Below are 13973 nucleotides of genomic sequence, written 5' to 3' on the forward strand. Positions count from 1 at the left end.
GTCTTCTGTTCTTTCTGAAGCGGCATTGTTTGACGGGGATAAATACTCAGGGTTTGTCATCTCACACCAAGGAACTTGAAGGTGTGAATACGCAAGAAGTGAGTTTAATAGTAGATTTAATAGGTGAGAGAAAAGAGAAAAGCTCTCTCCTGCAGAGAGGGGGGGCTCTTGAGTGGGTTTTCTGGTTTTGTAGTGAAATGCATGGGGTTTTATAGATGAGTTTGAGGAGGTGGTGTCTGATTTACATAGGGCCCAAAAGATTGGTTGGACCAGCTGCACTGCGCCATTTACATAGCATGTCAAGATGCCCCCAGGTAGATTTTTCCTATTGGCACAGCTGCCAGCATTTGCCCATACAAGCTGCTGGTTTGCTTTTCTATGTCTTCAGTTTGATTTTTCAGGCTGCTCTTCGTTAGAAAAGAAATGATTTTGGGGCTGCTTTTTATTAAAAGGGAAACCTTACCAAGGAGTCTCTTTTTTTTTTTTTTTGAGAAGGAGTTTCACTCTTGTTACCCAGGCTGGAGTGCAATAGCGTGATCTCGGCTCACTGCAACTTCCGCCTCCCGGGTTCAGGCAATTCTCCTGCCTCAGCCTCCTGAGTAGCTGGGATTACAGGCGCACGCCACCATGCCCAGCTAATTTTTTTTGTATTTTTAGTAGAGACGGTGTTTCACCATATTGACCAGGATGGTCTCGATCTCTTGACCTCGTGATCCACCCACCTCAGCCTCCCAAAGTGCTAGGATTACAGGCTTGAGCCATCGTGCCCGGCCCACCAAGGACTCTCTTATTCTATCTGCCTAAGTGGTAATTTCTTTCTAGCTCCTGTATTATTCCCCCCTGCACTGTTAGAAGTGGTAACCCTAACTACTGTTAGTGGGTGCTGGATTACGACTCTTTCTGCCTACTTCCTGCTGAAAAAGGGGCACGGTGTGGGGAACAGCAGCTGGGCTCCTCCTGGCATTGACCTAAGGATCCTCAGAAGAATGGCCTGTTCACGGATGTTCCCTTTGCAGTACCATTTGGAGTTTAATAGCTTCTTGGTGAGAATAAACAATTTGGGTTATTAGAGGATATAATACCTTCAGAATAAAACAAGGCTGGGTAAGGACAGATCAAAAAATCCTGAGGCTGCTGTAACCCCTTGATAACTGGTAGCTATGGTTATGCTTGTTAAGATTTAGGTGTGTGGGGCTTGGCTTTTGTTAACCACCTTGGTTTTATTTTCCCAAAGAAACCTCTGGGTTATGGGTATCCTATTTACTTTTATTACCTGGCAGGATTTTCAGGATGATCGCCAAGAACTAGCATATTGATCCAGATTTTTACGTTACCCATTCCTTTTGTTTCTTCTGAGCCGAGGAGTTTACTACTTAATTCACAGAAATAAGCAAGGTTAGTCTAAAATGTATGCAAAAAACTTAAAAACAACCAATGAGACTATAATTTAATTACAAATATATAAGTTTTGGAGCATAATTTTTCTATGTCCAGTCCTAATTTTCAGTAAAGCCAAATGTTGATAGGATGTGGTGTTTGTAGAAAAGATTACTCCAGGCTTCTATTAGTGTGGTTCACGCAGTTAACTCCTGTCTGATATTCATGAACATATCAGCTCTTCATGAGTCTTGTACATTTTCTCTCTCTTCCAATGTTACAACATTCAAAGCTATAGAAAAACCTGCATTTGAGAACATCTGTTAAGGTCCTATATCCTGATTATAAACCATCTTTTGAAAAGAACAAAGCAAGGCAACAATTGTCTGTGAATGACAAAATTTCTAGGGTAGTTACAATTTGGTTTACAATAACTTAACATAACCTTAACTACAACTTTTAGCATATACTCAGACAGTAGAATTTTATAAATTTCACACGATTATGGAGCATATATTAATATTCACAAAAATATAACCTGAAGAAGATTAAACATTATTTTGGCAATCTCACATACCTCAATGTGTTAAATAAGCCTGTTTACCTCTCTTTTGAATGCTCTAGGGGCTCTCTGTAGAGGTCAGGAAAGCCAACCTTGAAACTGAGGTTTGATTTTAGGAAGCCTATTACATATGTGAGAGGTTTAAAATACTTGATATTATGAAATAGAATTACAGATTACTGTAAGTCATTAATTTTGCCATAATGATAAAAAAAGGCAGAACCTTTTATTAACCTTTACTATTATGTGAAAATCCTGTTCGAATTTTACCCTTGTTTTAGTTTATTAATGTGAACTCAATTTTTAAATGAAACCTCATAGACAGTTCTTTCTAATCTTAACCAATTTGACCATTATGTGAAATTTTTATAAACCTTTTATAACCCTTTTGCTAAAGGGCAGATTAATGTCTTAAGACAACTTTGCTGTGCTTTTATTTCAGTTTTCATTTTATGTAAGACCATGTAAAATACCCTTTTGAAATTAGTTCATATTTACACATGGGATTTTTTGCAGGATTAATTTTTTACAGTCTTTCAATGACTTTCTTAAACCTTCAGCTTTATCATATCTAATTTAAGACAATCCTTTATCCCTAGGCAAAATGTGTACATTTCCATGCTTTCTTATAGTCTTTTACTAAAAACATATTTTACTGTTTTTACACACCTTGCATCTAAATCTATTTTTAGTAGTTTAAATTGCAAATTATAATGGTGACTTCTAGCATTTTTTAACTTTAATGTGAAACCTGGCAAGTTGTTTTATGTAGAAGGCACAGATAAAGTTGACTTTTTCCAGCATAGTTAGGGACATGGTTAATTTTGTATATCCCCAGGCCTTACCAAGTTGTAAAGCAGGTAGTTTACATGGAAGCAGTTAGCAAACTTAGTAGCTGACTTACATGATTTAGACCACCTATTTGCATTTTAATGACACCTGGCCTTTACTAATCATCCTTAAAGCTGTTTTTATTTTTTAAAAATTAAAGTCACTTGAACTAAAAGGCATTACAGATTTTATTTTTCATTTAAAAAACACTTGATTTAAGTTCTCATTTTTCTTTAAGTCAGTCAATTAGAGTTTATTTTATAGACCCTGCATGCAACACACATAACTACACAGCAAACAGAAAAAGACTCAGTTGTTATAAGATTTATCGCTAATTGGATTATCAGTCTCTGGACCTTTAGGAGCAGGGCTAGGAGAGCATGCAGTTTTTAGGGAAGACAAAAACAGATTTGAGAGGGATCTATCCACCATTAATTCCTGGAGTTCCATGAGGAAAAACAGATTTCTCCCAAAGTGGGACTTGTGGTGCCTTTTCTGTCTTCCCAACGAGTTTCATGATATCAGAAGTTATCTTGGGGCCTCATGTGTGCATTAAGTAATGTATGCATTAAGAGTGACAAAACAAAATGGAGAAAAGGAATTTGACTGAGAAAAAACATTATTCAGAAAAACAAGATCCAAGAAGAAAAAAACATAAAGGCCCTTTAAACATACCTGTAAGTTGGATATCCACTTTTAATTAAGCTGAGTGCTCTTTAAGAAAATCCTTTTAAATCCCTTGTTACTCAACTTTAGCCACACCAAGCAGTTACGATGTTCAGCTTTTGAACTTTACCAAAAGTTACCTCACAGGTGAAACCGACAGGCCTTAGTTAGCTTATGACTTCACCATGAGTATACAAGGTGTTTTCCAAGGAGCGATAAGTAGCTTTTGAAATTGTTTTTGCTAAACAGTGACTGAGACAGTAAAAGAGATCCAACCCAACCAATTCCATCTTGCTTCCAGCCCCCAAGCTGTCCTTGCCTATCCCTGGGCATAGGTGGAACCAATTCTGGGAGGAGCTTGGTTTAAAAATTTACAGTTTAAAACAAAGTTAGTAACAGCCCTTCTAAAATAAACCTCCTTTTTGCCTAGGGACGAGACCAAGAAATTAGCCAGGAGATTAGAAAACATGGCTTGGGAGTCATGCAGCTGGAGGCTACAAGATTTTGACCCTTCCTAAACTGCTTCCAAGATCAGTGCTTAAGATATTTTGCAAACCCTGCCCTTGTTGTATCAACTGGCATCACCCAGATTGATAAACTGGCTTATCTGATTTTGTGGTCCTCACCCAGGAACTGATTTACATGAGTAGACAGCTTTGACTCCCTGTGATTTCATCTCTGACTCTGCCAGTCAGCATTCCTGGCTCATTGGCTTTCCCCCACTACTAAGCTTTCCCAAAAACTCTGCTCCCCAAATGCTTGGAGAGACCCATCTGAGCAACAACATAACTCCCGTCTCCCACACAGCTGGCTCTGTGTGAATTACTCATTCTCTACTACAATTCTCCTGTTTTGATAAATCAGCTTTGTCTAGGCAGCATGCAAGGTGAACCCATTGGGCAGTCACACTGTTGCAAAATCTAGAACGTTTAAAGGCAACTTAGAGGAAGATTTAGGAAAGGCAGATAGAAGTTTTTCATGAAGGGGGAAGAGAATCGGCAAAGGGTAAAAGTAAAGTGTTCATTTCCCAAGCCAGAATTGAGTCTGGGCCACCACTGTAAAATGGTGGAGATTAAAATGTAGTATTGCCACATGGTTACAGGTCATGTTCCCAAGGACATCAAACAAGGTAGAGGCCTGCAGCAAAGTTCATTACTAACCATTTGTTGGGGCTGGGTTCAACAGCAGGCTTTTGGGGTCCTAGACCTGTATCCTAGGCTGAGATATGCTTTCTTTTGACAAAACTATGCAGAAAGACACACAGAGCACAGCAGATTGGCTACAGCTTGAGACCAATCTTACAAATAGCTTTTCACTAATTAAAATTTTGCAGAAAATGTAAATAGTGATTCTTATTATTCCTTTTACTGGTTTGCACAGGGAGAGAGAAGCCAAAATCCGACTGGTTAGAAAAAAACAAAAAAAGTTTTACCCTTTTGTTGGCCTGTCAGGTTTCTGGGTTCCCTCCCCTTGAGCTCAACTTTTAGTCAAGCAATTTAACGTTTGGGGAAATTAACTTTTCCAAGTTTGGAGGAACATTATAAAAGAAGAGATAGGAGCCATTTTAAACCATGAAAGGAGGAAGGAAAAATACGATAGAAAAGTCTAAGGATTTGTGTGGTAGAACTGGAGTAGTTGATGATGTGAATGGGGGGGAACGGGAAAAGCTGGGGCATCTGGAAGTTGCACTTGAGAATTGCCTGGGGGTTGTTCGTCTAGTTTGGGGGAATCATTCCCATTGGGCCCACCTGGTATGACTGCTAAAAGAGCTGAGTCTATTGTGTAATGCTTGCAAAGGTTTCGTAAGGACGCCATGCCCTTGTGCAAAATAAAATGATTTTCTTCAAAGTCTCAGGGCCAAAGGAATCGCAGTGCTTCACAATGCACTTCAGAGGAGTACAGGTTGAAGATGGTTTTTTACCCATCTAGAAAGAGAAGCCAGAAAAAAGGCATCCCTTTAATCTTCCTTTTGGTGTGACCCAAGATGGAGGGGAAGACAGTGGGGGTTTATCCCCCACTGTTTTCCCTCCTTGGTTCCTGGGGCCCCAGCGTCTTGTTAAAACATAGTGTCCGTAGTTGAAAGCATGACCCGCAGCCATGGAGGTGGAGGAACTAAGCAATTGGGATTACTCAGTTACCCACGTGACTCTAGTCTTCTGTTTATGATTTCCCTTTGACTTCTTAGAATTATGTGGCCTGTGTGGCTCCAGACAGATGGACCTTGAGAAAGACTGTGTAATAGTTGGATTTGGGCAAGCCCCCTTTAATGGAGGGGGTGTATTAGGTTGAACTCTGGATCCTGCTATTATGGCTCATGCCAAAGTGTTTACCCTTAAGTCTCCTTACTATGTAAGTACCATTTTACTTGGAGTCAGAGTAGGTGCTTTAAAAGAATGTAGGGACCAAATGGTGATTTTCCTGCTGATGGGACACTATTGAGACTAAAATTTGGTTTCAGAGGGCATTTTCCTCACCCTTGTTGAAGGAAGTGTTTTTCCCTTTCGCAGAAAAGGCATAAAGCTTGGTGTCTGGTAGCGGAGCACAAAAAGGGAGGAGAATGGGGAAGTGTTTCTGCAAAGGGCCAACAATGTGCCTCATGGAGAGGATTCCTATTCCACTAGGTGGCGCTGTTGACCTTGAGATACTATGTTCTCTCCAGACCTAGCACAGAGAGATGCTCACTGTGAGGGATGAGGGGAAGACCCTCTCTTCCTAGGAAAGCACAAAAACAGCATTCCCTTGAGCTGTATTTCCAGTTACTATGGCATTTGCTGATCTTTCCTAACAGGACTATTTCCCTGGACTGTAAAAGTTTCCAGAGCATTGCATACAGAGAGATGATAGGAGACATGGCAATTGCAGATAGGAAAGGAGGAAATTTGAGACAGAGAAGCTGATCTTATTGCTGATGGCTGGTCGGGAAGTCAAAGGCTGGGGTTGGTCCAGAAGCCTTCAGATAACACCAGGGCATAGTCCTGGCCAGAAATTCCCAGTCACCCCAGGACCTCTTTCAGCCCCATGTGACAGCTGGGTCCTTCGTGAAGGGAAACTGGTTCAAAACATAGGTAATATGCCCAGCAACCCTAGGGCACTGGGAGATTCTCCATGTTCTCCCCAGCAAGCTTGTGCCCTGGTCTCGGAAGGCTGGCAGCCACTCTAACCGTTTTTAAATGGCTGACAGGGGTCCAGTATTTGCTTTGATTTGATTTAAAAATGGAGGCCAAGAGCCTCAAAATGCAAGGGCAGAGTTGGGGTCCACTCCTATACTCACTCTTCTGATGATTATACCTGCATCCCAGATGGGGCCCCAAAGTGAAGCAGCATGGTTTGTCTCAGGTAAATACCCTAGGTTCATTGTCTTACGTCAGGAAAATTGAGGGCGTGGACACACAAGAAGTGAGTTTAAAAGCATAGGTTTAATAGGTGAGAGGAAAGAGAAAAGCCCTCTTTTCTACAGAGACAGAGGGACTCTGGAGTCAATCCTTTAGTTCTGTGGTGAAATGCATGGGGTTTCATAGATGAGCTTGAGGAGGTGGAAAGCACACGATCGGAGGCACCAGCAGATTTGGTGTCTGGTAGGAGTCTACTTTCTGATTCTAGATGATCATCTTCTTGTTATAATAATTTAACATGGAGGAAGTAGCAAGGGATCTTTCTGGGGGTGAGAGATCTCTTAGATAAGGGTCCCTATCTTATTAGTGAGAGCTCTGCTTTCATGATCTAATAATCTCTCAAAGCCCTAACCTCCAAATACCTTCACATTGGCGGTTAAATTTTAACATATGAATTTTTGGAAGGACACAAACTTTTTGACCGTAGTGTATGTGTGCGCGTGCCACACACACACACACGTATGCTTTTATATAGGCATGTTATATATCTGTATATTCTAGTTTTCAACAAGAAAAATATGACACATGAAAAAAAAAAAAAAACAAAGTATGACCCGTACATAGGGAAATAACGCAGTCAGTAGAAACTATCTTGGGGGAAGCCCAGACTTCAGACTTACTCAACAAAGACTTTCAATTAGCTATTTCAAATATATTTAAGAAAATTATATGTAAAGAACTAAAGAAAATTATCAGAATGATGTCTCAACTGATAGATCATTTTGATAAAGAGACAGAAATTATTAAAAAAAATGAAAATTCTAGAGGTAAAAAGTAGAATAATTGAAATGACAATTCACTAGAGGAACTCAGTAGCAGATTTGAATAGGCAGAATAAAGAATCAGTGACCTTGGGTAGACTAATGGGAATCATCCAGTCTCAGGAGCAGAGAGAAAAAGAAAGGAAGAAACAATGAACAGAACCCCAGAGACCTATCAAGCACCGTCAAACAAATATACAATGGGGTTTCTAGAGGTAGAAGAAAGAAAGGGGCAGAAAGAATATTTGAAAAAAAAAGTTGGCTTAGAATTTCTCCAAATATTATGCATCCAAAAACCTCCTCAAATTCTAAGTAAGATAAATTCAAAGAGATTATGGGATCTTAATGAAAATATCAGAAACCAAACACAGTGGGAGAATCTTGAAAGCAGCAAAAGAAAAGTAACTTATCATATCTAAGAGATTCTCATTAGCTAAACAGCTGATTTCTTGTCAGAAATGATAAAGGTCAGGCAGCAGTGGGATAATATATTCAGAGTACAGAAAGGGAAAGATTGTCAACCAAGAATTGCCTGTCCAATAAAATTACCCTTTGAAAATGAAGGAGAAATTAAGATATTCATAGGCAAACAAAAACTGAGAGGCTTTATTGTTAGGAGGTCTTCTGTTTAAGAAGTGCTAAAGGAGTCCTTCAGGCTGAAATAAAATTCCACCAGACAATAATTTGAATTCACATGAAAAAAGCAAAAGTTCTTGTAAACATAACTACATAGGAAAATACAGAAGACAGTATTTACATATTTTAGCTTGTTACTTGTTTTCCTCTCATCTGATTTAAAAGACAACTGCATAAAGCAATAATTATAAATATGTGTTGATGGATACGAAATGTGTAAAGATGTAATTTGTATGGCAATAACAACACAAAGTAGAAGGGAGGAAATAGAGCTATATAGGAGCGCTATTCTTACATACTATTCTATTTAAGTTGGTGTTAATCAGAACTAGATATAAAAACCTAATCCAAATATATGTTGTCTACAAGAGCCATCCTTTAGATTCAAAGTCCCAAATAAGTTGAAAGCAAAAGTGTGAAAAAAATATAAACCACACAAACAATAAGCAAAGGATAGCTGAATAGTTATACTTTAACTGATTGTAATATCAGACAGAATGAACTCTAAGAGATAAACTGCTATCAGAGAGGAAGAAGAACATTTCATGAGGGTATACTAGTCAGTTTACCAAGAGCTGCTTATAAACAACAGCAATTTATTTCTTACAGTTCTGGAGGCTTGGGAAGTCCAAGATTGAGGCATCGGTAGATTTGGTGTGTGGCAGAAAGGTCCATTTCCTTGTTCTAGATGGCCATTTTGCTATAATCTCAGATGGTAAAAGGGGCAAGAGATCTCTGGGGATTTTACCTTTTATAAAGGTGCTAATCCCCTAATTATATAATGTCTATAATTATAGACATATATGCATCTAACAACAGAGCCCCAAAATATATGACGTAAAAACTCACACAGTAGAAAAGAGAAATAGACAATTCAACAACAATAGGTGGAGACTTTGATATCCCACGTTCAGTAATGGGTAGACAGCTAGGCAGAAGTTCATCAAGAAAACAAGACTTACACAATGCTATAAGCAACTATACATAACAGCACTCTGTTAGGTGTACCCCTGACTACATCTATACTATGCTGTCTTCAACAACAGCAGAATATACAGTCTCTTCAAGTGCACATGCAACATTCTCGAGGTTAGACCATATGTAACCTACAACAAGACTCAATACACTTAAAATAATTAATTAGACAAAGTATGTTCTCCAGAATGTAATGAAATGACAAATCATAATAGGAGGACATTTGGGAAATTCACAAATACGTAAAATTTAAACAACACATTTTTAAATAACCAATGTGTCAAAGAGGAAATCATGAGGGAAATTAGAAAATACTTTGAGAAAAGTGAAGATGAAAACACCATAACATAACCTATGGAACGCATCTAATCAGTGCCTAGTGGGAAATTTGTAGCTGTTAATGTGTGTATTTAAAAAAGAAGACGGATCTCAAATCAATCACTTTACCTTCCCCCATTAAGACACTGGAAAATGAGAGCAAACTAAACCTAAAGCAAGCAGAAGGAAGGAAATAGCAAGAACTAAAGCAAAAACAAATGAATTAGAGAATTGAACAGAGAAGAGAAACAACAAAACGGGAGGGGATTTTTTAAAAAGATTGCCAAAGTGACAAATCTCTAGCTAGACTGACCAAAGAAGGAGAGATGGAAGACTCAAATGACTAAAATCAGGAATGAAAGAAGGATATTACTACTGACCTTCCAAAAATAAAAAGGATGATAAGGCATGCTATAAGCCATTACATGCAACAAATTATATGACTTAGATAAAATGAATACATTCTTAGAAAGATGCGAGCCACTGAAGTCCACTTCATAGATTATCTGAATATGCTATAATAAGTAACAATACTGAATTAGTAATACAAATATTTATCACAAAGAAAACCCGGGGCAAGATGGCTTTACTGGTGAATTTTATTAAGCATTTAAGTAAGAGTTAACACCAATCCTCCATAAGTTTTTCTAAAAAATAGGAGAGAACAATTTCCAATTCATTCTATGATACAAGTATTATACCCTGATACCAAAATCGAACAAAGATATCATGAGAAAAGAAAACTACAACCATCTCTTAGGAAAATAGATATTAGTACAAAAATTCTCAACAAAAGTCCAGCAAATGGCATCCAGTAGCCTTAGAAAGGAATTATACATCATGACTAAGTGGAATTTGCTTAGGAATGTAAGGTTGTTTCAATATATGAAAACGAACCAATGTAATACACCATGTCAATAGAATAAAAGTCATAGTGTTCAGTGATGATAGCTGCTATTATTGCTATTTTTCTTAATTCTCCATTCACTGCTTACACATGTTTTAAAATATAGCAGCAGTTACAACTCTTATGATACATGATTTAAACAGCATTCTATTCTTGAGACTGCAGAGTAATTGCTATAATGTATGTTTGCAAGGTGGCAAAACATATTTGGTTTGCAAATTTTCACTGTCCTGAAAATTATGAGGGAAGACAATCTGAAGTGTGTTTGCCTAGGTGAGGCTTTTTCCATGGAATGGCTGGTGGAATTTCCAGACTTCCAAGTTTCAAGGTTCATTTCTATGGATGTCCTGATGTGTTTATAGTACAGTTAAGAGATTGATCCAGAATCTCGGCTTCCTCTGTGACCTCAGACAGTGGAGAAACTTCCTCAGAGACATCTAGCCTGAATGAAACTCCATTTTTTAAAATCCACAAGCATTTAGAATCCTTCACGATACCTAAGGACTTATAAAAGGAGTGCTCTATTGCATAATATTCCAGGCTGGAGATGTAGGATGTTAATAGATTAAAATACAGGGGCCAAGCCTATGGCTCACGCCTGCAATCCCAGAACTTTGGGAGGCCAAGGTGGGTAGATCATAAGGTCAGGAGTTCGAGACCAGCCTGGCCAACATGGTGAAACCCCCGTCTCTACTAAAAATACAAAAAAATTAGCAAGGTGTGGTGGTGGACGCCTGTAATCTTAGCTGCTCAGGAGACTGAGGCAGGAGAATTTCTTGAATCCAGGAGGCAGAGCTTGCAGTGAACTGAGATCATACCACTGCACTCCAGCCTGGGCAGCAGAGTGAGACTCCGTCTCAGAAAAAAAAAAAAAAAAAAAAAAAGGCAGGGAAAGAACTAATCAGGTGAAGATGTGTTATTAATAGACGAATACTCCCAAATATCTGCTTCTAAGGAAAAACCTTTTAAAAAACAGAGATAATTAATCCCTGGGAGGACAAAGCCTTACATATAATGATAGACACTTTAATGTTCTCAGTATCTTCTCTAAACATTATGATTCAAGAGAAGCTGTTTTTCTTATTTTAAACGCTGAACAAGAGAGGTGGTGTTGTTAGAATATTTGTGTCCCTTGTTCTATAATATAGATGTAGATGCTGGAGAAGATCTGGAGATTCTCTTTAGTAACTAAGGACTTTGGGTTTCAAATTCAACTAACATTTTCTTTCCCTTCAACTTGAACTTCAAAGGCACTGGAGCTTTGAAAATGCTTGCTGAATCCATTTGGAGAAATTGCTGTCATCTTGACATTCTGTGCTTTTTGTAAAATTGTCCAGTCAGTGGAGTCTTGGGTATATACATTACATAACATGCTGTTTGAACAGGTACATATAATGTACGTATTTCTGAATACATCGGCCATTCTCCTAAACTATAGAGGCAATCACAGTAAGTTATTTTTAATCTAGTTCCTTACATTTCTTCTTTCTCCCAAGGGGTTTATAATGAAAATCATTAAAGTATTACATCTAATATTTGATGGACAATGACTTCTAAATGTTTTAGAAAAATTTTCAGAAATATTTATTCTCCTCACTGTGTATTGATAGAACTACAATTTATCAGGAAAATGTTAACGTTTTATGGATTTCTGAGCCAATTTCTAGGCTTTTAAGTGTGAAGAGAGTGCAGTAGGTGGATGGGTTGCTAAAGGTTTCCTCCAGGTGTAGGGCATATGATGTAATGATTTATGTACATAAACAGATTGGCTTTTGTACAATCACTCATTTCCTTGAAATAATACTCTAACTTTGAAAGTCTCCAGGGATGAAAAAGAGGTAAAATTTCACGTTATACTAGTAGGAGGAGGTGTGGGAAACAACTGAAAATAAAGGAGGGCAAATTGAAAGTAGAGCTGACAGGGTGTGTGACCTTCACTGAGCTCAGGACAGGTCAGTAAGGGAGGGAAGAGAAGGAGAGGGTTTGGATTCTGTTTTTCAAAGAAAAACTTCAGCTCTAAGACTGGAATCCAAAAGGCGAGTGCATTAAAATACAAGGTCTGCAAGTAAAGAGCGTACCCTCTGCTGTAATTGGGAATCTATGTTAAACTGCAGGCTTAAGGGTACATATTTTTTATTTTGATTCTATTCATGTGTTGTTCTCAGATACTGTTTTAACCAGGTGAGAACTTGTTTCTTTTACAATGGATGTGGTCTCATGGCTGAATTTCTGCATCTCTGAACTCAGACTTAGCCGTCTTTCTTAGACAATCAAGACAGGTATTGGAAAAGATAAGACATGAAAGTAATTTTGTCACTATAGGGTGATTTTTTTCTTGGCTATACTCGTATTAAGGCATGTTAAGGAAGGGCAGATGTGATGGAAAAACCTCACTGTGTTGGGAAGGCATGATTACACCTGGACTTTCTTATTATTCTCTGTCACAAATAAATTAGCTGTGTTTTCTTGGACGTTACCTCTTGAGACTTCAGTTTCTTCATCTTTACAGTACAGACAAGTTGATGCAATGTAAGATGCCTGAGGATTTTTAACGTGTAACAATTCTAGAGTCTTGTCCAGTTAGACCCTTGAACTCATTACATCTGACTCTGCATTTCTTAGCTTAGCAAAAGGAATGCCATTAATTTCTTTCTTTTTGTTTTTTGAGACGGAGTTTTGCTCTTGTTACCCAGGCTGGAGTGCAATGGTGCGATCTCTGCCTCCTGGGTTCAGGCAATTCTCCTGCCTCAGCCTCCTGAGTAGCTGGGATTACAGGCACGCGCCACCATGCCCAGCTAATTTTTCTTATATATTTAGTAGAGACGGGGTTTCACCATGTTGACCTGGATGGTCTCGATCTCTTGACCTTGTGATCCACCCGCCTGGCCTCCCAAAGTGCTGGGATTACAGGCTTGAGCCACCGCGCCCGGCCGAATGCCATTAATTTCTTATGGTCACAGGTGGTAGCTTTAGGTACTAGTTCACTTGTCCAAACTCTGGCACTGCTGAGTCCTAGAAGTAAACTGGACTGATGCTAGAGAAGCACTGGTTAAGTGCTGAAGAGCTAGAGGCAGACATCTTATGCTTGAATACAGGCTTCTCTCTCTTTTTTTTTAACTATAATTTTGGGTAAGTTGTTTTTCTTTTCATCACAGTTTACTTTTCTTTCAAATGTGGAGAATTGTGTACCAACTTCATTGTGAGAATTAAGTGAAAAAATGCATGTAAAGCATTTACTGTAGCACCAAGTACATGGCAAGCACTCAATAAAACGAACAATTATTATAGGAAGTACAGAGTATAAAAATAAACCTCTGCATGCTAGAAAGTAAGAATGGGGAAAAGCAGAGTTATAGTAAAAGTTTGCATTTCAAAATGAGTATAGGAAATTTAAAAACTAACAAAAGTTTCTCTGTTGGGAAGAAGTTGGTTTATGTCCTGACCTCTCAATTGCAGTCTGAGGGCCCTTTTATGGGCTATCAGGGTCTTTCTTCTAGGTTGACACTTTTCTCCATTTCTAATTTCTGTAAAAATATGGGTATTGGAGG

This window comes from Callithrix jacchus, chromosome 10, assembly GCF_049354715.1.
Source record: "Callithrix jacchus isolate 240 chromosome 10, calJac240_pri, whole genome shotgun sequence".
Classification (NCBI taxonomy): domain Eukaryota; kingdom Metazoa; phylum Chordata; class Mammalia; order Primates; family Cebidae; genus Callithrix; species Callithrix jacchus.